Raw genomic sequence first — 22,445 nt, 5'->3', positions numbered from 1 at the left:
TAATAATCAAGAGATTAGGATATTAAGTTATTCATCATCTAAACTTTTCCTCCCTCCCTTTCTCCTTCCCTCCCTTGCTTGCTTTTCCTCCTCCCTCTCTCTCTGTCTGTCTGTTTCTCTCTCTTTCTTCCCTCCCTTCCTCTTTTTGTGATGATGGGTAACTGGTACCCAATCCAGGGCTTTGCACATGCTAGACAAACACCCTACCACTGAGTTATACCCATAGCCCCAAACTTATTCTTGACTGCATATCAGTCTAACTCAGCTCAGGACCACCTGGTTCCTTTAGCTAATGAGATCTCAGCATTGGTTTCTTCCTTTCCTTCTGCCTCCACACTGTTCATCAGCCAACAAGCCAGTGGGATTTCCTTTAAAAGGACAGAATCTAGAGTGTCCACCCACCCTCCTTGTACTGTTTAGGACCACTCTGGCTGTCTCCAAGTCTGTGTGCTCACTGTTTTTATTTTGAAAAAGTTCAAACATAAAAATGGAGTATTTCCTAGCATACACAAGACCCTGGGTTCAATCTCCAGCACTGCAAAACAAACAAATGAATAACTAAATACATACATCAATGAAAAACAAATAAAGTGAGTATTAAGACGATTCCCTGGTTAGTCTTATGCTCCCTCCTCCTATCCTCTGATTATTCTGTTTTATGTTCTCTTTCTGGCAACACTGAGTTTTGAACTCAAAGTCTCACACTTTGTTAGGTAGGTACCCTTAAGCACTTGAGCCACTCCACCAGCCTTTATTTATGATGAGTATTTTTGAGATAGGGTCTCCCCAGAACTATTTTGCTTGGGGCTGGCCTTGAACTGTGATTCTCCTGATCTTTGCACCCTGAGCAGCTGGTATTAAAGGCTTGAGTCACCAGTTTCATTATTCTGAAGCAAATCCCAGTCCTCAAAGGTGTGATGATGGTAGGTCTTTATTATAGGTATCTGCCTAACTCTAAAAGAATACACATGTATTATATAAAAAACTATGATTCAAATATTTATCTAAAATAATTAATAGTACTTCCTTCATATCATCAAATAATTACATGTTCAAATGCCCCAAACTACCTTGTAAATCTTTTTTTTCACCATCCCTGTCTTTTTAAAATAAATTTTTATTAGGAAATATTCATTATACAGGGGGATTTGTAGTAACAATTCTGATTAGATTTATATTGTACATTATTTACATCGCCTCCATTATCTCTCCCCCTCAACCCCCTCTCCACCTCACTTAAAGCAATTGCAAGAGGTTATTTTGTTCTGTTTCATACAGGTATATAAAATCCATCTACCATATACTATCACCTTAATCTTCTTCCTTCACCCTCCCCCTTCCCACTAGTACCCCCTCACCCCCTGCCCACACTGTGTCGTCTTCTAGTCCTGAGTTTTGTTATTAATAGTTAAGTTGACGTTCTTAGGGGTGTCTCAATGCATGCCCACTGTGGGTGTGCTCTATTTTGGTCTGTTCAAATCCCTTTGAATACTCTCCCTTACCTGTTTATCTTTTCCCCCCCTCCCCGTTTTTCAACAGTTTTCAATACACATCCTTATATCCTCTACCTTCACATCTTATGTTATGTGATATTACTGATACTCTGTCATTCTCTTTTCTTTTCTCTCTTTCTCTGAGTTCCATAGAGTAGTTCCACTGTTATCAACATGTTCTACATCTGAGTTTGTATATGATCATGATTTTTTGTATATATGTTTATCTTTGGATCTATCTTCCCCATAAGAGGGAAAACATGTCTTTGTGTTTCTGATCCTGGCTAACTTGACCTAGCATGGTTTCCTCCAACTGCATCCATTTACCTTCAAAACCCATGTCATTATTCCTTATGACTGAGTAATACTCCATTGTGTATATGTATCACAATTGCTTGATCCATTCATCAGTTGTAGGGCATCTGAGTTGTTTCCAGAGCTTGGCTATTGTGAATAGTGCTGTGATGAACATCGGTGTACAGGTGTCTCTACTGTATCCTGTCATAAGTTCCTTTGGGTAGATACCCAGGAGCAGTATCACTGAATCACATGGCAGTTCTAGCTCTAGTTTTTTTTTTTTTTGAGGTATCTCTATACTGTTTTCCATAAAGATTGTACTAATTTGGATTCCCACCAGCAGTGTATAAAACTTCCTATTTTATCCCCATCCTCGCCAGCGTTTGTTGTTGTTGTTACCCTTGATTATGGGCATTCTAACTGGGGTGAGATGAAATCTAAGTGTTGTTTTGATTTGCATCTCTTTTATAACCAGGGAATTTTAACATTTCTTCATGTATTTGCTGGCCATTTGTATCTCTTCTTTTGAGAATTCCTTGTTTAATTCATGAGTCCATTTCTTCATTGGGGTGTTGATTCTTTGGGTCTTTTTTGTTTTTGGATACATAGGCTGGGAACCAAATTCTGCCTTCTAATTTTTTTTAACTGTTTGCATGAATCAGAAATAAAAAATAGACATCACATTGCAGTCAGTTAATCTCTCTATGTCTCTCTCTCTCTGTCTCTCTGTTTCTCTGTCTCTCTCTCTCTCTCTCAGGCCTCTTGTTTACCCTTCTCTATTGCTGGAAAACTTTCTGTTCTGTGCCTTGTGCTTAGTGACTTTTCCGGGCAACCTATCCAAAGCAGGAAATCCCATTCCAACCCTGCCTGGATTAGTTAACAGAGAATCCTATGTATTTAAGTCACAGCCCTTTTTTATTTCTGGCTGTTTTTTCTTTTTCTAAGTTTGTCACCTGTGTCCTTTCCATAGAACGTAAACTTATGACATTAAGCTTACTAGCTTCCAGAGTTATCTGTGCAACAACCCCCTTCTCCCCTCCCACTTTAAGACAGGGTCTCACTATGTAGCCCTGGGCTGCTCTTGAATTCTGGGGCTCAATTGATCATCATACCTCAGCCTCTTGAGCACCCGTGATTGCAGGCCTGTGCCACTACATCCAGCTGTTTCTTTTAGATGGTTCACTTAGTGCAATTACAGAGGAATGCCAAATGACAAATAAGACCAGTCTTTTTATTTTACACTAGCCAAGTTTTCTGGTCAACATTTTAACTGATTAGAGTGTAAGAGGTGCTCAAAGTGCTTTTGTTAAAAAGCACTGATTCCTTACTCAGGCCCACGAATTAACTATAGCAAGAGAAAAACCTGGTATCTCTGTCATGTATCTATCTTTGCTCTAAGCCATTCTCTTTGCAGTCACTTTGAAATCATCTTGGATTCCAGGAGAGACATCTTCATGGCAAGGGACAGAAACTACACCAACAGTCAACTTTCCTCAGGATGTACCACCTGTCAGTTGACAATAAACCCAGATAACAACTCCGGAACCTTTCCTGGAACCCTTGGACTGAGATAATGGTGAAGCAGAACACACTTGTGACTGGGACTGTTTAACTATTCATACCTTTGTCTGCTGCCACCATTCCCCCCATTCTTTTGTCTACTTAAACCTATAACTCATGTCTGTACCCCGAGATGGCTGAGGATGAGCTGAGTGCTTTCTCTGCCTCTTCCTAGGGCATGTCCTAAGCCATATAATAAACCTCCTTTCTCTTCCTTTACCATGCCTCTTTATTTGGTGCTTAGGGATGGGTGGCCAGATCTGGAATATGGATTTCAGGAGCTTGGGCCTAGGGTCCAAAACTCCAGTTTCAAGAAAAGATGGACACCTTGCTCTGGGTGAAAAGAAAGGATGAGACTGAGGCTGAGGAGGCCAGTTCTGGTAAAGTCAGCTGACATACCTGCATGGTAAGAAGCCATGCAGGGCTGGCCAGCAGGGAATGAATGTTTTCATTCTTTGTATAGTCTCCTGGGCATTGGCTCCAGGGCTTCCCTGCTGTGCTAGCCATCATGGATGTCAGCAGGGGCTCTACCCATTTCCTGTCTCTTGAAAAATGCATTATTATAATTCTTATTGAAATAAGATCTTACTATGCTGCCAGGCTGTCTTGAACTTGCTCTCCTACTGCCTCATTCTCCTGAGTATCTGGGATTACAGGCACAAACCATCACATCTGGTTTATTGTATCATTATTTTAATTGTACATGCTTATGGGGTTCAGTGTGATAACCTGATCTGTATATACAACATGCAATTATCAAATCGGGGTAAGTAGCATTTCCATCTCCTAAAACACTTTTATTATTTTTTTATAGTTTAACTAAAAACTAAACTTAGGTCTAGAGACCTAAGGCCGATGAATGGGTATCCCATCCCCCATAGAGGGCAGTATCCTTCCTACATCCTGAGGAGATGGAGGCCTGCATTCCTGCATCCTAAAGGAGAGATAGAGATCTGCCACAGGGCTGATGAGCAAAATGCTCTCTTCCCCCAATAAAGGTGCTAACCAAACCAGTTCACCTGAGAAAGCTCATGAATCCATGGCCAATGAGAAAAACCCACCTAACCCAGAGTTAAAACGTCCATTAAAACCCTAGCCTTCACCTGTGCAGTGAGCCACTGGCTTCCAGGCTCCACTGCAGTACCCTAGCTGTAGCCTTTCCTTTCTCTCTAATAAATCCTATTTTATATATGGGCTTTGGCTCATTATTCAGCTGCCTCATGAGCCAGTGCCAAAGAAATAAACAGGGAGGGATAGGGTACTAATCAATGGTAAGCTATACAGGCATTACAGAAACAGAGAGAGGATTAAAAAAAAATCCCCAAGTTCAAATGCAATAAAGTTTCAGTCTTAATAATTTTGGTGTTAATCCCTCAGCCTCTAATCCTGGAGATAGGGTCTCAGAAGTAGTTTGGTCATTGTCTCATCAAAGGGGAAATAAAACCCCAAAACCAAAACAAACAGACAAACAGAAAAAACAAACCAAAAACCAAAAACCAAAACCAAAACAAAACAAAAATCCCAAGTTCCAATGGAATTTGAATCCTTCAGCTTCCAATTCTAGTTCTGTCATTGTCTCATCAAAGGAAGAGAAAAAAAGAAAAAAAAAGAGTCTGGGGACAGCTTTGTGATTGTCTATCTGAGGCTGCAGCTCATCTGCCCACTGCTGTCAGCCAGCCGTTGCTGGAGGCTTTATTGATTGCAGATCTGAGGAATGAGCTTAACACTCACCCAGCCCCGCAGGCTTTGTTTATTTAGAGTTCTCCTGGGCGCGACAGCCACTGTTACAAGCCTTCCCTTCTGCAAGCACACTGGGGGAGGTGGTGCTACACTCACCTTCTCTGGCCGGCTTGTTTATTTACAGTTCACGTGGGAAGTGCCCCTTCCCCACTCTCCAGTGGAACACTCCTTACAATACTGTCACAAGCTTTCCTGCTCCAAGGTTGCTGGGCGGGGTCTGCCACTCCTGCAGTTCCATGAGGGATTGCCCCTCCCCCTTCGGTGCTTAGGACACCCTGCCCTCTTTGCTATGTGTTTTCTTTTGTTGTTGTTTATTATTTAGTTTTTTTCTCCTTTCTCCCTGGGTGGGGGTCGGTCTGTCCAGGGAGCTATGCTGATCTGGCCCAGGGTTGTGTGTGGGAGTACTGCATGCCACTTAGCTCACCTGGTGGTCTGCTTCTTTCGAGCCAGTAGGAGCTGATGTCTGGCAGCCTGGGAGCCCTCTTGGTTTCTCTGTTTAACATGGTATGGGGATGCTATGCATGGGCTAGGGGTGTGGTGGTGTTGGAATTTTACCTCTTCTTGGTGTTTTTTCCTGCCAGGTGTATCTCCAGCATCTCTCCAAGATTTTACTTTAGGAAGCACGCTTTCTGCTTCCTTCCTCTAGTCGCCATCTTGGGATCCCCTAAGAGTAAATCTTAAAAGTGTACAATAAAAGATTTGGTGTGTATAAAGTTAAAGTTGACTATAATTAAGAGTTGCCTAAAAGATTTTTAGGGTCATGTCAAACTAAAATAAAATTCTCTGTCTATAAAATAACAAGGTTATCTTAATATTGTTCTGCTCTAAGTAAAAACTGTTATAGGAAAAGATTTTATCAAAGAAGTTACTTGTGTTTTCTGTTGATCTCATCAAGCTTTAAGTACTACTTAATCAGAGTTCATTTATGTATTTGCTTATAACTGTGTGGTGTCTATACTTTATCTAAATATGGTACAAACATTTACAAAGTCAAAAGTGCCAATTTATATAAAATAATGAGCTAAAGCTCTCTTTTATCCAAAAGTGTTACATTTAACCTAAATCCTGACAGCCCCTGCCTCTCACAGGTCACCTACCTGGGTGTGTTCTTAAAGGGACAGACTCACTCCCTGAGTCATGAGGGAATTGACCCAATACTCCGTTTCCCACTTCCCCATGCCATAAAGCAGCTTAAATCTTTCTTGGGAGTTACAGGATTTTGTAAAATCTAGATCCCTAGATATACAGCCCTTACCAGACACCTTTTTATGCTCCTGCTAATATTCCTATTTGGGTCTTGTGTAATAAATGCTCTCTCCAGATTTATATCTCAACAGGTCTGACTGATCAAACTCCAGCCTTTAGTCAAGGAATACTCACCTCTGCCTTGGCATGAGCCCTCAATCCCATTCTATCGGGGCCCCTGGAAACTACACAGGTCAACCCCTGAGATAAGTACTCTCTCCCCTATCCCCCTGTCACCCCATTGTCAGCACAAAGCAGCTAGATGAGTCATTGCCTCTCTACCCAACAGCAGTTGGGTGCTTGTCTCAGAGGGAGAATTTGTTGGGTCTGGAGACCTAAGGCCGATGAATGGGTATCCCATCCCCCATAGAGGGCAGTATGCTTCCTACATCCTGAGGAGATGGAGGCCTGCATTCCTGCGTCCTAAAGGAGAGATAGAGATCTGCCACAGGGCTGATGAGCAAAATGCTCTCTTCCCCCAATAAAGGTGCTAACCAAACCAGTTTACCTGAGAAGGCCCATTAATCCATGGCCAATGAGAAAAACCCACCTAACCCAGAGCTAAAATGTCCGTTAAAACCCTAACCTTCACCTGTGCAGCGAGCCACTGGCTTCTGGGCTCCACTGCAGTACCCTAGCTGTACCCTTTCCTTTCTCTCTAATAAATCCTATTTTATACACTGGCTTTGGCTCATTATTCAGCTGCCTCATGAACCAGTTCTCTGGCCTGTGAAGGCAGGGACCCTTGACACCGGAACTTAACAGTATGGAATACAAATCCAAGGCTACTTTCTAAGATGTGTGAATCAGGTTAATTCTTTTTCTATTGTTGAATTTAAGTTCTATTTTGAATCTATGTTCTATGAAGGAAATCTGGATAATCACAAATATTCTGGGTTTCTACTTTCCTAGCCCTTGGGTTTGTTCTCAGTTTCCAGCGATTGTGGGCTAGGCTGATCCTTGGAGGTTAGTACCTGTGGTATGCCTTGATGTGCTGAAAAGAGCTTTATAGTGTCAGATCCTGGCAACAGATAGCAGAGGAGGATACAAGCCACCATTCCTCTTTCTCAATGAAAGCCCCTACCTCGGCTAATTCTGCATTCTCTTAGAAGGCACATGGGTAGTAGGGCTGTCTTCCAAGGCACTGTTAATTCTTGAGAAACAAGAACCTCTTAGGCCTCTGCCTTATGATGATGCATCTTGCTTTCATGCCATGGCATGTTCCCAAGTACCCAAAGTAATTGGATAGCTTACTATTATCCCTCCGATCTTGACTTTGAAAGGGGTATCAGAGTAGTGCACCAGCCATTATTCAGGACGTCACCCATGCCTCTGCTCTAATCTTTTGTTCGGAGGCCCAAATATTCAGAATTGCCACTTAGCTAGTCTCACAAATGTTACCATGATACACAGAGTGCTTTTTTTTTTTCTTAGGGGACAGGCTAAAGAAACTTGGCTCAGTCTGGGTTGTAAGGAAAGATTTCCAAGGAGGAAATGATGTCGAAGGAAGACCTTGAAGGATGGGTTGGAATGAACTGGGCAAATGGAAGAGGAAGAGTCTCTGAGATGAAAAAGTAAGCATAAGCAAAGATAGAAAAGGAAGAGGCTCAGTGCATCTGGAAAAGTGCAAGTAGACCTGTTGCTGGAACTAAGTGTGCAAGTTCAGAAGGGCTGGGAAACGGGAGAGATGTCCCAAGAGGTTTCTGATGATCCATCCATTAAGCTAAGTGGATGTTTCCATCTTAGGGACAAGGGCTGGGAGCATGGCCCAAGTGGTAGAGCACCTGACTAGCAAATGCAAGGCCCTGAGTTCAAACTCTGGTACCACCACCTCCAGGACATTAGAAGGAAAATGAAGCTTAGAAGATGAACATAAAACCTATCATCTAAACAAGGACACTCTGGCAACTGAGAACTGGGACTGCCTTAGGCCTACTGAGACATCTGGTCATATATATATGAAGGTGACCTGAATCTGTCTGGAGTTATGTAAAATAGGGATGAGACACATCGAGCAACTGTAACAGTTTAGATAAGAACTGGTTAAGTGGGAGAGAAATATATTTGTGATCTATGTAGCATGTTGAGTTGATGAGGCTTGGTTATTTTGAGCCGTTCTATATATGTGTGTGAAAGAGAAATTTAGCTTTGTCTTGGCCCCCTGATCAGTGAATGATCTGAGACAGGGGATAGTGAAGAAGGAACACATCTGTGAGCTGAGAATAGATGAATGGTGGAGACTGGTTAAACTCTGGATGTTCTGAGTAATGTGACACTCATAACTAATTCAAGTACATGTCTGGAAAACTGTATTAAAAACATAGGCAAGTCACAAGCATTGTTTATACTCAGTTCACAGCATTTGTCCAGAATTGCTATTCGAATTAGTTGTTTGCCATTTTTCATACTTAGTGGCATTGGCAAGCATTGCTTTGTAATTTATTAATTTATTTTTGGCTGTACTGGGTCTTGAACTTAGGGCCTACTCTTTGAGCCACTCTACCAGCCCTTTTAATGATGGGTTCTTTCGAATTGGGTCTCAAGAACTATTTGCCCAGGCTGGCTTCGAACCGTGATCCTCCTGAGTAGCTAGGATTACAGGCATAAGCTACCAGCGCCCAGCCTGCTTTGTAATAATTTTCAAACACTTCAGGTTTGAGTATACTCTCTACCTTTCCAGGTCCATTGTCTTTTCCCATGTATAGGTATGCTAAGTGACTGACCTGCAGGGACTTTATTTATGGGCCTCTCACCTTCTCAAAACTCTTGGGATTGGCCAATGGGCAACATAGGCAGGAAAAGAAGGGAGGAAGTGAGGCCAAGGGTTTGATTTTTCTGATTCTTTCTGTCAGGCAGCTGGGGCCAAGTGACCTCCCTCTCCTGTATCCACAGCTGTCAGATAGTTGTCTGTATACACCTGCCATCTCCAGGGGCCAATATTCTGTCCCTCTGTTTGCCTGCTATGGTTTAGATATGGTTCAAATCTGTTCCCCAAAGGCTCATGTGCTGGAAGTTTGGTCACAATGTGGTGGTATAGAGATGGTGGAATCTTTAAGAGGTAGAGCCTACTGGAGGTGATTAGGTCCTGGTGTCATTGTACTTGGAAGGGATTCATGGTGGGCTCTAGATTTGAGTTATTTTCCATAAAAGTATGTTATTATAAAAAGGGGAGAGCTTGGTCCTTGAATATCTGGCTTCCTGTCTCTCTACCACATGTGCTCCTGACCCTGCCATTGTGATGCCATCTTCAAGGAGTTCCTCACCAGAGGTTAAACTGATGGGGTTACTGATTGTGGAGTTTCTGCCTCATAAGTGTGAGTTGATAAACCTCACATTCTTTCATCTTACCCAGCCAGAAGTATTTTGTTACAGCACCAGCAAATACAGTAAAACATTGTCCTTCCAGGCCTGGGGATGCTGGCATTCTTCACTGTGCTTGCTTGAGAGTCAGTGTTTTCTCTTGGTGATGTCTTTGCATCCTGCTCACACATTTCAAAGACATATGCTTTGCAAATCCTCCTCAAATGATCCAGTTTGACGATGCCATCTGTTTCTTGCCAGAACCCTGACTCATATAAACCTGGATTTCTTTTTAAGAGACCGATTGGCACCTGGTGAAGAATGTGTGAAGGAAAAGCACCTTGTGGCAGGAGTACTGCCTGGAGTCCTGACCTGAACACCCTGTTAGATTCACAGAACAGTTGCCATCACACTCTCCAAACTTGTGAGCAAGTGCCCTTTTACACCAGCTGAGTCACCAGCAGGGGTGTTTAGGGAAAGGAAGGAGAAAGAGAATAAAAAGGCTTTACAGAAGAGGAATTAACTTTAATACTTTAGGATTACATCACAATTGACAACTTAAAGCAAAATTTCTACATACTAAACCCAGGAAGCTTGGTTAAATGATTTCAACACACACTTGTTCCTCAAAGGAACAGTAGAAAGATGAACAATTTCCTTAACTCCTTTCAAAGAATTTGTAATCCTTAGAAATAGAAAGTGTTAAATTATATGTTTTGATTTCTAGTGGGGGAAATAGGGACCCAAATGAGAAGAGGATCTCGAGGCAGCTTGACTTTCACATTGAGAATAAGCATACCAGACTATTGAAACATTAGATTTCAGGCAGGTATAGTGGAGTCTTCCAGAATTTTCTTCAGTACGGTCTTGGTGTCCTCAGCAACTAACTTAAGGATGCGTCTTTGTCTCATGCGTCTGATGCAGTGGATGACTGGGCGACACAAGCATGAGGCACAGCTAAGAAGTCTGAGGATTACTGTCATGACTAAGCAGTCATGACTTTTAGTTTCCAGTCCCTGCTACAGAGACTGCGCAAATCCTGGGACTTTGTGATGGCCCTGTATTCTATTGCCATTTTCCCCATACAATGAGCTACCTGATGAAGTGACTGATCATCTATACCAAAGCACAATCGGTAGGCTTCCAGAACCTCCCTCAAGTCATCAACATCCCTGATGTCAAGAAAATCCTGAAAACGCTCTTTGGCTATTCTCTCTTTCAGGTCAGTCACTTTATCATTGACAATATTCTCACAGATCTGGGAAAGGGCCTCTAAGGGAGCATGGTACCTGATGTTGGAGAGGTCTTTTTGCAGTGTGTCCCTAAGCTTAGGGAAGTCATGCAATAAAGGGTCAAGGTTAGATACCAGAAATAAAGAAGGGTCACGCAAGCCCTCCCACTGGAGATTTTCCTGGACATTCTCTCGGATATTCTTCCGGGTCTGGGTGTGTGAGAGGACACTTGTGCTGAGGTCCCTGTCTAGCTTAGTGCAGACTACATAGAACCTCTTTCCCATCCCCTTAAGGGTTTTAGCAAGCTTCACATGATTCATGCTGAACTGCTCAGATGCAATGATGATGAAGAGGTCATACTGGCTGAACTGCATCTCATCCAGATAGTTCTCAAAGCTTTGGGTGGTGGCCCCCATGCCAGGCAGATCCCACAGCACCACGTTGGGAAAGAGGGAGGAAGAGTAGCAGGCTCGGGTCTGGGTGGTCCTCACCACCCCAGTGGGAGCCGAGGTCTCCTCCTCATGACCAATGTCTCGAAGCGCATTGATGAAGGATGACATACCATTGCCTGAATCCCCAGTCACTGCGATGCTCACTGGGGTCCTGGACACTCTCTCCATGACTGCCCTGGTCACAGGGATCACTTCCAGCAACTTTCCGTTTTGCAAGGCCCTCTCAATATTCCTGATGACCTCCTCAGGTAAAATACTCCAGCCCGTGTGGTATGACGCAGTAGAGGGGAAGGATGTAGACAACGGAGTGCAATAGGACACGGGGGCCTCTGCCATGTTGGTTAGCAGTGGAGCAACCTGCAGAAGTAGAAGAGCCAGGAAGTTAGATGTAGGATGACACAGGAATCAACAGACTTTAAATCCCAGTCCAAGGCTTTCAGATCCATAACTAAAGACATTTCATTTACCATCAGAACACCAAAACAGTCCTTCAGGATATTTGCGCATTCTTAGCAGGTGGGAAGAACCTGAAAATGGCTCTATAACCATTGTGTTAAATACAAGCCCCAAAGTAGGACTGTGGATGCTTGGACTTGAGCAGCAGAATGTCAGTTGGGTAACTCAGTGAGAGCCCATGTTCTTACTTCAGCCAAATAGGTAACTAGGAGTCCAGCTTGTGCCAGATGTTTAGATTCCACAACTCACTGGTGAGGACTTTTAAGCCCTGAACTCACAGAGGTTATCCTTGTCCTTTTTTTTTTTTTTTTGGTGTTATTGTGGTTTGAACTCAGGGTTTCATGCTTGTGCAAAGTAGGCGCTCTACCTCTTGAGCCATACCTCCAGCCCATTTTCTCTGGTCATTTGGTGATGGTGTCTTGTGATCTATTTGCCCAGGGCTGTCCTTGAGCTGTGATCCTCCCATCTTAGCTTCCTAAGTAGCTACGATTACAGGAATGAGCCACTAACACCCAACTGAGGTTGTCCTTCTCAGTCAGGTATAATTTATTTATTTATTTTTTTACCATACCATGATAAATGTTTTTGTCTTTTTCCAAAATATTTCTTTTCTTGTAAAATTGGGATGATGTTTTTGCAATAGTGTAGATAGTAAATACATATCTCTCCTCAATTCCAACAGATATGTGAAAATAATCTGTCCAAAGAATCTACTGATATTTAGGTCAGTGCTTATGTTTGCACATTTCTGTGCATAACTGTTGATTGTGTCACTATTACTATAGATATTCAAGCTGTTATGTCAAGGTAGGCTTCTCTTCTTGACTGAATCCTTGCCATGGCATTGAAGCATTTGTGGGGCAGGACTGGGAAGAGAATTGGTTGAGATTACAGTGAATTCTACTCAAGGTTGCAACACAAACATTGTTCCTACCTGATGGGCTTTCAGAATCCCACGATCATAGGTAATTGCTATGTTACTTTCCTTTAGAATTCAATTCCCTTCTTTGTGCATGAATGCAAATTAAAAAAAATGAAAACTCAAGGCCATTTCTTTGACTGAAGAGTTTTTCTTGAACCTCACAGAGGTTCCATGCAGCTCCAAAAGGAGCTCCCTGCCAGATCCACACATTGGGTCTCTTGAAGCAGATGGAGACTTGTACTAAGACTGAGGTGGCAGGAGTCTTCTCCAGAAGACCCACTTGTCCACATGTAGGACAAATTTCATAGACACTAGTAGGTCCCAAGGTGCAGTTTCTTGCCCTGCTCAAGCTCCCTGGGCACATACCCTCCCAATACCTCTCCTGGGGTGGCTCCTATCTACAACCCAACATTGTTCCCCATACACCTTGGGCTGCTATTTACCTAGTTCAAGGTCTTGGAGTGGACCTTCACATAGCAGTAATAGGCCAAAGTCCCTCATGTGTTCGAGGACCAGCTTGGCTCCTTGCATTGTGGACAAGTTTCTGAAACCTAGGGAAGTCATACTACCCACCTCCCAGGATTTGTGTGATGGTTTCATGACAAGATTGGTGTGAAGCCCTCTGTACAGCTCTGAGCACTCTTGGTGAAGTCTCTGGTCTTGTCAGGATCCCTGAGGAAGTCGTTCCTCTGGTTCTTCCTCCCTCCAACTTTAACCACACAGCAAGAAGGTCCTCTGTGAATCTGTCTGTGCTGGGTCCTTTGCATCCCTTATCTTAATATTCCTTAAATCCTATTAGATAAGTTATACAATTATTTCTGATTATGAATGAATAAAAAGAGAATTATGAATAAATAAGCAATACTGCATTACAGAGATGGTGGGGAGGGAACCAAAGTTTGAACCTCACAGTGTGATTCTATGTTTCTGTCTGGATGGCAAAGAAAATCTTGTTTAACAGAAACTCATGACTGCTGGATGCTGAGCAGCTTCCCATTGGAACGTTGGTTCACTTACTGCCAATTATTATTTTCCACTGTCTGGACACAACTTTTATCATTGTGGAAGAGAATGGAAACCACTGTCTGCCATCCCTCCTATCTTCATCCTGCCACTGGTTTGTGACTGTAATGAAAATGCCCACCTCGTCTTCACTTTAGGAGACAATGAGCTCTATATTTTAGGGGTTTACATCTACTAGGTTGGGAAGATGCGTAATTGAATGGTGACAGAGATATCCAGAGTTTAGTGGAAGATAGGATATTGGGAAAGACTGTCATCATACCTCATTTATGCTTTGGAACTATAAACCCCTGAGGTCTGAGACTTCAGAAACTATCCAGAATCTTCCTTCAGAGGTCCCTGTGAAAGACTCAAGGTGTTGTATGCCTGTCAGGTGGTTCTTCCTTCTGTCTGGAGTCAGGGTGTCCTGATCTGGGTGTGAGTGTGAATGGCTTGGTAGAAGGCTAGTGCATGCTGAGGCAAAGCTGGCTAGAAGCCAGGAGAATGAGGCCCTGGACTAGGTCCAAGACTGAAAATACTCTAAATGGGAGGAGTGACCAGAGGAAAGGAGTTCTGTAGTGTCTGGTAACATCTAGTCCTTAAGCCCAACTCTGATTCCCTTGCCTATCATTGGTCATGTTCAAATTCTGTTTGCTTTACTTTCCTGTATTGAGAACTTTACTTACAGGGTAGGAGAAGATGTGGTTGGGGTGGTTGAAGGAAATAGGTGAGGATGGAAATTCTATTCATTTTTAATTATTTTCTAAATATACACCTCCCTTAACCTGGCACTTTGTCTTGTTTTAGGTCCTATCTGACACCTTCTTATCAGACATCAGGGTCATAGCTTGGGGGAGGGGTGACATGGACACCTGTGGAGGCCTCAACCATTGTCAAGGCCCCAGAAGAACTATCTCCTGTCCAGGATATGAGTAGTGGTTTCTTCTGTCCCTGGATCAGCTCTGTATTCTTCCAACTCTATTTGCCCCTATTATAGGTTAAGAAAAGAATATACTTGTCAGGGATCCCTTTGAGTCAAAGTATAACAGAAAGGAAAAAAGGTAATCAGCCCCTAAATCACTTAATTGGTCTAAAGCTGACACAACCCTCCTTATGGACTCCTATCACTTTGAGCACTCCTTTGATAGATCATTGAAAGAACGTAGTCTTCCAATTGATACTTACAATCAGAGAGTATTAATTGATTTGCTCGAAGAGGCTTGTTGTCATCTAAATGTATATGCATTCTTGGCACAAAGAATAAATTCTATTAAAGTATTAGCTAAGTGCCATATACAGCAAGTATTTAATCCATTTTATTTGATGAATGAAGCACATTTTTTTTATATCCTTAACTACTGGTTAACAGGTCCATGAATTTTTCTTCCTAAAATCTGTCACCTGAAGAGCTACAACCTGCTCATCTGTACTCTTCTGGAAAGTGCTCTCCTTTGGGGAGTGGCTGGGGATGGGTATTGATCACCTCAAGGTGGTTGTGGGAGGTGGGCACAAACCTTATACTTTTTTTGGTAGTGCTTTGGTTTGAACTCAGGGTCAACCACTCGACAACTTGAGTCATGCCCCTAGATCATTCTATACTTTTAAAAACCATTTATGTGACTTAGCCTGCTTTGAACTAAGGACTCCCCACCTGTCTTCACCTAAGCATCCTGTGTTTGGCCTTATGGGAGATGGTGTCTATGATTCCAAGGCCCCGTTCCAGACTTCCAGTCCCTTACTGACTGACCCCTGGTCCATGTCTGCATCCCTGGTGCTGGTCATCACTGTAACACTGTACCTGGGGGCTTTTGGGGTTATGCCCTGCTGCAGCCCATGTGTCTGCCTATGGACAGACCAAAGAAAGACATGGGTAACTGGTATCTGGAAGGAGCCAAGCAGGTAGATTCAACTAGAGAGAGGAAGTCAGGCTTGGAAAGGAGAACTAGACTCTGTGAGCAGTATCTTTGCATCTTCTGGGTGAGAGCCACAGTAAGAGATGCATTTCACATAGGAACCAAGTGCACACTTTGCACACACACACACACTCACACACACACACACACACACTCACACATACTTGAAAGGTTGTGCCACATGGATGCACCTTTGCTTCACTTTATTCTACTGTGTTGAATTAAATTTTATTTTATTTTATTTTATTTTTTTTTCATTTTTCTTTTATTATTCATATGTGCATACAAGGCTTGGTTCATTTCTCCCCACTGCCCCCACCCCCTCCCTTACCACCCACTCCACCCCCTCCCGCTCCCCCCCTCAATACCCAGCAGAAACTATTTTGCCCTTATCTCTAATTTTGTTGTAGAGAGAGTATAAGCAATAATAATAAGGAACAAGGGGTTTTGCTGGTTGAGATAAGGATAGCTATACAGGGCATTGACTCACATTGATTTCCTGTGCGTGGGTGTTACCTTCTAGGTTAATTCTTTTTGATCTAACCTTTTCTCTAGTTCCTGGTCCCCTTTTCCTATTGGCCTCAGTTGCTTTAAGGTATCTGCTTTAGTTTCTCTGCATTAAGGGCAACAAATGCTAGCTAGTTTTTTAGGTGTCTTACCTATCCTCACCCCTCCCTTGTGTGCTCTCGCTTTTATCATGTGCTCATAGTCCAATCCCCTTGTTGTGTTTGCCCTTGATCTAATGTCCACATATGAGGGCGAACATACGATTTTTGGTCTTTTGAGCCAGGCTAACCTCACTCAGAATGATGTTCTCCAATTCCATCCATTTACCAGCGAATGATAACATTTCGTTCTTCATGGCTGCATAAAATTCCATTGTGTATAGATACCACATTTTCTTAATCCATTCGTCAGTGCTGGGACATCTTGGCTGTTTCCATAACTTGGCTATTGTGAATAGTGCCGCAATAAACATGGATGTGCAGGTGCCTCTGGAGTAACAGTCTTTTGGGTATATCCCCAAGAGTGGTATTGCTGGATCAAATGGTAGATCGATGTCCAGCTTTTTAAGTAGTCTCCAAATTTTTTTCCAGAGTGGTTGTACTAGTCTACATTCCCACCAACAGTGTAAAAGGGTTCCTTTTTCCCCGCATCCTCGCCAACACCTGTTGGTGGTGGTGTTGCTGATGATGGCTATTCTAACAGGGGTGAGGTGGAATCTTAGTGTGGTTTTAATTTGCATTTCCTTTATTGCTAGAGATGGTGAGCATTTTTTCATGTGTTTTCTGGCCATTTGAATTTCTTCTTTTGAGAAAGGTCTGTTTAGTTCACATGCCCATTTCTTTATTGGTTCATTAGTTTTGGGAGAATTTAGTTTTTTAAGTTCCCTGTATATTCTGGTTATCAGTCCTTTGTCTGATGTATAATTGGCAAATATTTTCTCCCACTCTGTGGGTGTTCTCTTCAGTTTAGAGACCATTTCTTTTGATGAACAGAAGCTTTTTAGTTTTATGAGGTCCCATTTATCTATGCTATCTCTTAGTTGCTGTGCTGCTGGGGTTTCATTGAGAAAGTTCTTACCTATACCTACTAACTCCAGAGTATTTCCTACTCTTTCTTGTATCAACTTAAGAGTTTGGGGTCTGATATTAAGATCCTTGATCCATTTTGAGTTAATCTTGGCATAGGGTGATATACATGGATCTAGTTTCAGTTTTTTGCAGACTGCTAACCAGTTTTCCCAGCACTTTTTGTTGAAGAGGCTGCTATTTCTCCATCGTATATTTTTAGCTCCTTTGTCAAAGATAAGTTGCTCATAGTTGTGTGGCTTCATATCTGGATCCTCTATTCTGTTCCACTGGTCTTCATGTCTGTTTTTGTGCCAGTACCATGCTGTTTTTATTGTTATTGCTTTGTAATATAGTTTGAAGTCAGGTATTGTGATACCTCCTGCATTGTTCTTTTGACTGAGTATTGCCTTGGCTATTCGTGGCCTCTTGTGTTTCCATATAAATTTAGTGGTAGATTTTTCGATCTCTTTAATGAATGTCATTGGAATTTTGATGGGAATTGCATTAAACATGTAGATTACTTTTGGGAGTATCGACATTTTTACTATGTTGATTCTACCAATCCATGAGCATGGGAGATCTCTCCACTTTCTATAGTCTTCCTCAATCTCTTTCTTCAGAAGTGTATAGTTTTCCTTGTAGAGGTCTTTCACATCTTTTGTTAGGTTTACACCTAGGTATTTGATTTTTTTTGAGGCTATTGTAAATGGAATTGTTTTCATTCATTCTTTTTCCGTTTGCTCATTGTTAGTGTATAGAAATGCTAATGATTTTTCTATGTTGATTTTATATCCTGCTACTTTGCTATAGCTATTGATGATGTCTAGAAGCCTCTGAGTAGAGTTTTTTGGGTCTTTAAGGTATAGGATCATGTCGTCTGCAAATAGGGATATTTTGACAGTTTCTTTACCTATTTGTATTCCTTTTATTCCTTCTTCTTGCCTAATTGCTCTGGCTAGGAATTCCAGTACTATGTTGAATAGGAGTGGAGATAGTGGGCATCCTTGTCTGGTTCCTGATTTTAGAGGGAACGGTTTGAATTAAATTTTATTATATTCTATTCCAGTTGGTTTGATGGGTTATAACCTGTCAGATAGATTTCATGACTTGGTTGATGCAGAATAAAGAACACCTATGAATGGATTTCCTATTCAGGGTTCTACATAGTTTGTGCCTCATCCAACTATCCTGAGCTCCATCAGGAGGACTCACAGAGATGTGGGAACCAGCCTGGACTGGTTATGAATCTGAGAGATCAGGACTCTAGTGAACATAGATCTTAATGTTGTCTAAAACCCTAGTTATATTCCTCATGTGATCATTATCAGGAAAAACAGAGAAAAGAAATGTGCTTATTCATTCCAGGAAAGTGTGATATGTCTCTCCATGATTAGTGGGAACAGTATCGAACCTAGCATGCTCTGGGAAGATGGTGTTTAAAAGGCCCCCACCTCATTATAGTATCTGTAAAGGAATGAGTTTGTGCTCTGCAACTAAGCCAGTTTGTCTAATTCAGATAACATGTGAATTGAATCAGACAAAAAAGTCACTTTTTGAGCACTTCATGCTCAAAACCCCACCTGAACTTCCTATTCCATGGGTGGTCCAGGTAAGGAAATGATGAGCTTTCTATAGTTTCAGGGAACCCTAGATATTGCTTGCAGATGGTTCTGATCTTGGGAGTTTGTCCCTATAGAGAAAATGAAGAAGTTCCAGAACCCAAGAGGTGTGGGTGGCACATTCTGACCTCTTTCTCCAAACTTGATCCCCATGGAAAGACCCAAACAGCAGGAACTTATAGGTGAGAGAGAGGCACATTGCCTCCATGCTTGTGGGTGGGATGGGGTGGAGCAGTAACAATATTGAGGTGCTCTGTATCCTGAAGAAAGTCAAAGAGGGGTACTGCTGTGAGCATTGAATAACCAACCCCCAACCTTCTTGCCCTGCTCTATGGTTCCACTGTTCATGTCATTACATGAGCAGGGTAGTTAGCCAAGCTGCACTTAGGAGCTCTTCACATACCTGCTCCAGAAGAGTGACTGTAATCAGATGTCAGTGGCCCTCCTGGTATGTCACTCCTTCCCTGGGGAGAGGTTGCTGTCCTCAGGTGGTAGCAGCTCCCTATGGGATGATTTAAAAGTGGAATCCAGATTCAAGTGAGGACAGAAGTGAGGCGTGGAGATCTGAGATCCACTTAGGAAGAGATGATAATCTAGGAGGGAAGACGATCTGGAAAGGGCAGTCTGGTCTTCCTGGGTTCCCTTCTAGTCCCTGATCCTCAGCACAGCCCTTGCTCTCTGCTCTGCATTTTCTATATCTGAGTCCTGCCTGCCGTGGCACCACAGGGAGGAGACTCCAGTGAAGGCAAGTTTCAGTTTCTATTCCTGGAAATGGCTGGTTTTCAGAATTCAGTTGGACAGTTCCACATTCACACTCAGGAGGGCAGCTGCGCTATAGTGTTGGATTGAACCAAACTACAGGGCTTCCTTCTTACCCCTGGAAAATGACAGCCCAGCACAGGATCAAGTCTTCGTGGGTCTGACCCTGCTGCTTCCCCAGCTGGAGCTTACTTGTTCAGATGATAGCTCCTAGCCCTGAAAATGCTAACATTCAGAGTCAGGGAGACCTAGCCTCCTAGTTATTTGCAGACCCTCATGGAGAAGTCGCTCAGTTGTTCCTATGGGCACTCTGGTGTCCCCTGCTCCCTCCCATCCCACCTTCCTCATAATGGAGAAGATTGGAGCAAGAACGAGTGGAAAAGCAGAGTCCTGTCCTTGCAGCCTGTGTCTCCTTAGGAAGGGGGACTGAACTAGGGCAGGGGGTAGATTTCAAAATCATAGACTCTGGAGTTTCTTTGATGGATTGGACTTCTGAATGAGACCAGGAGCTGGAAACAGTGACCACGGCATAGAAGCACCAACACCTGTGTGATATTCCCACCTAGCAGTGGAGGAGACGCTTCTAGCAAAGGGTGATGTAGGAGACTGGGGTGAGAAGGAGTCACATTACTTTTCGAGGGTTCAGCTCTGCCATTCCCTTAGCTGTCCTCCTGTACCTACTGGCAAGTTCTCCCTCCAAACCTGGGGGAAGAGGAGCAGGGGTAGAGAGAAGAGCTCACCTAGACCTCAAGGACTTGCTCAGGTACTGCCCTTGTCCAAAGTCTGCTCCAGGGTCCTGATACAAGTTCTGCCTCTTCATGGCTCAGGACTGTTCAGAGTTTTGGGCAATGTGATGCTCAGTTCCCTGGGAGCCCCAGTCCTTCCCCAGAGGCTTCCTCCCTCTCCTTTTTGCTTTGACACTTGTTCAGCAACCAGTAATGTGATTCCTTAGTGGCTTCTGTACCTTTCTCTTTTGCCTTCCTGGAAAAGCCAAGTTGCTGGGAAGAGGACTAAATGTGAGCTGCTTTCACATTCTTATGCTTGTAAACAGTGGAGGTTTTGAGAAACCTCCAGAAATCTTTCCTCCTGCTCCCTTTTCCTGTGAAGCCTAAGGGCAAACTAAGCTGCTGTAAACCTCTTGCAGATTTCAGTTTCTTTCTTGGGAGAATGACAGAGACAGCTTTGTGTTGCTTTCTAAACTACAGCAAAAAGGACTAGGTCACAGAGCAGGCACAGGAAGGCTGGGAGGACAATTTTGGAACCTTGCATTTCAGTGACCACAGCACTCAGACTCAGGAATTTTGGTCAACACTGGGTAGCTTCTCTCGGATCTCAAAGTCAATGTGGTGACAGAAGATAATCAGGCCATATGCAGCCTGTCTTTGAAGATGCTGTTTTGTCAAGAATCTTCATCTGGGGCAGTCTGGAATTAGATTCCCTGATGGAGTCAGGTCTGTGGGTTACCTGCAGATGGGTACCTGATCAGAAGGTGAGAATGTGGGTCACCTGGGATGAAACCTGGGAGCTCAGTAACCTCAAAGTCCATCAGCATCTTCCTTCCCCTGTCCCCACCTTTTTCAGCTAATTAAGGCTCCGTGTGTGTGTGTGTATGTGTGTGTGTGTGTGTATGTGTGTGTGTGTATGTGTGTGTGTGTGTATGTGTGTGTGTATGTGCGTGTGCGTGCGTGTGCGTGTGTGTGTGTGTGTGTGTGTGTGAGTGTGTGTGTGTGTTTTCCAATGCTGGGGATGGAACGCAGGGACTCACACATGCTAGGCAAGTGCTCTACCACTGAGCTCTCTCCCCAGTCCCACACACTGTGTTCTCATTTAACCGGGCATCTGTATTTATTTGCTCTATCTCCAACACTACTGACTTGGGGCTTGGCGAGAGAGTGGATGCAGGAAGGCCAGATGGTGCTGGCTGCGCCAGTACATGGTTTGGTCAGCTCCTCACACTGTCATGTCTGTGCACCCCATGCCTTATTCTCCATCCACACCTGTCACCTCCAGTTTCTTAGGCGAGGGAACAGACAGTGACTGCCCCTGACAATGCTAGGAGGGCCAAGAACAGGACCTATACGATCTTTTTATCACCTAGGGGGAAATCAACACACTCCAAGCTGCAGTCACCCATTTTCACATATATCTCTCCACGTACCCGTGCACACCCATGCACATACTCACTCATGCATGTACACACCCATGCACATACACACTCATGCATGCGCCCACCCACCCATGTACATGCTCACATACACATACATGTCATGTCCTGTCACGTCCTGTCATGTCCTGGAGATTGGATAAGAGAACCAGGAAGAATGTGCTGTAAAGTAGGTGAGGACTGACCTCGCTTTCAGGAGCCATTCCTCTGACTGGCTTCAAGGTGTACTTCAGTCAAAACTAAGTAGTCTTTTTGTTAAGGATATTAAATCTTCATTTGCCCAATTGACAAGTGATAAGGATTGTTCAGGACAGTTAGGAGAGACTTGGTCAGTGGACAGGGTAGAGGCCACAGATTCATTCTCCTCCTGAGCCTTCCCTGCCCAGGAAATGTGTGCTTGGTCTCTGTGTAAATTCAGAGATAACGCTGACCTTCAGGGATATCTGCCTTCATGCATATCCATGCCCTAAGTGGACTGTAATTTCAGTGCCAACTGAAAAACTTGGTAAACATTTGAAGGGAAAAAAAGGGGCACAGCTTTTTCCTGTTCTGCAAGTGTTTGAGTAGTTCATTCTACTTGCAAGAGAGTTTTCTAGAAAATCCTTCCTGAACCTAGCTGGCCACACCTAGCCTGAGAGCTCTGGACAGCCCAGTTTTATGTCTGTCTCACTTCTCTTCACTCCAACTTTGCTGATCCAGATCCAGCCCTGGTAACAG

General features: G+C 43.3%; 2 protein-coding genes and 1 pseudogene across 8 annotated transcripts in view; 2 read left to right on the top strand and 1 right to left on the bottom strand.

The window, feature by feature from the left end:
• The window catches only part of LOC109680884 (interferon-gamma-inducible GTPase 10-like), a 105,913-nt gene that overhangs the window by 29,871 nt on the left and 53,597 nt on the right, over positions 1–22,445 (top strand). The gene's annotated exons all lie outside the window — the stretch shown is intronic.
• Positions 1–22,445, top strand: part of LOC109680887 (interferon-gamma-inducible GTPase 10-like) — a 58,733-nt gene that overhangs the window by 30,959 nt on the left and 5,329 nt on the right. For 4 of the 7 annotated variants that reach the window (XR_012442593.1, XR_012442592.1, XR_012442591.1 and 1 more), the window contains exon 3: positions 3,205–3,569. The exons of 1 other annotated variant lie outside the window; for it this stretch is intronic. The gene's annotated coding sequence lies outside the window, so the exon portion shown is untranslated. Of the gene's footprint in view, positions 1–3,204; positions 3,570–21,032; positions 21,054–22,445 lie in introns of those variants that run through there. 2 more of the 7 variants (XR_012442594.1, XM_020155538.2) reach the window with 2 other exon arrangements.
• Positions 10,140–19,574, bottom strand: LOC141417976 (immunity-related GTPase family M protein-like; annotated as a pseudogene).

This window comes from Castor canadensis, chromosome 16, assembly GCF_047511655.1.
Source record: "Castor canadensis chromosome 16, mCasCan1.hap1v2, whole genome shotgun sequence".
NCBI lineage: Eukaryota > Metazoa > Chordata > Mammalia > Rodentia > Castoridae > Castor > Castor canadensis.
This window is presented reverse-complemented; position numbering and strand designations above follow the sequence as displayed.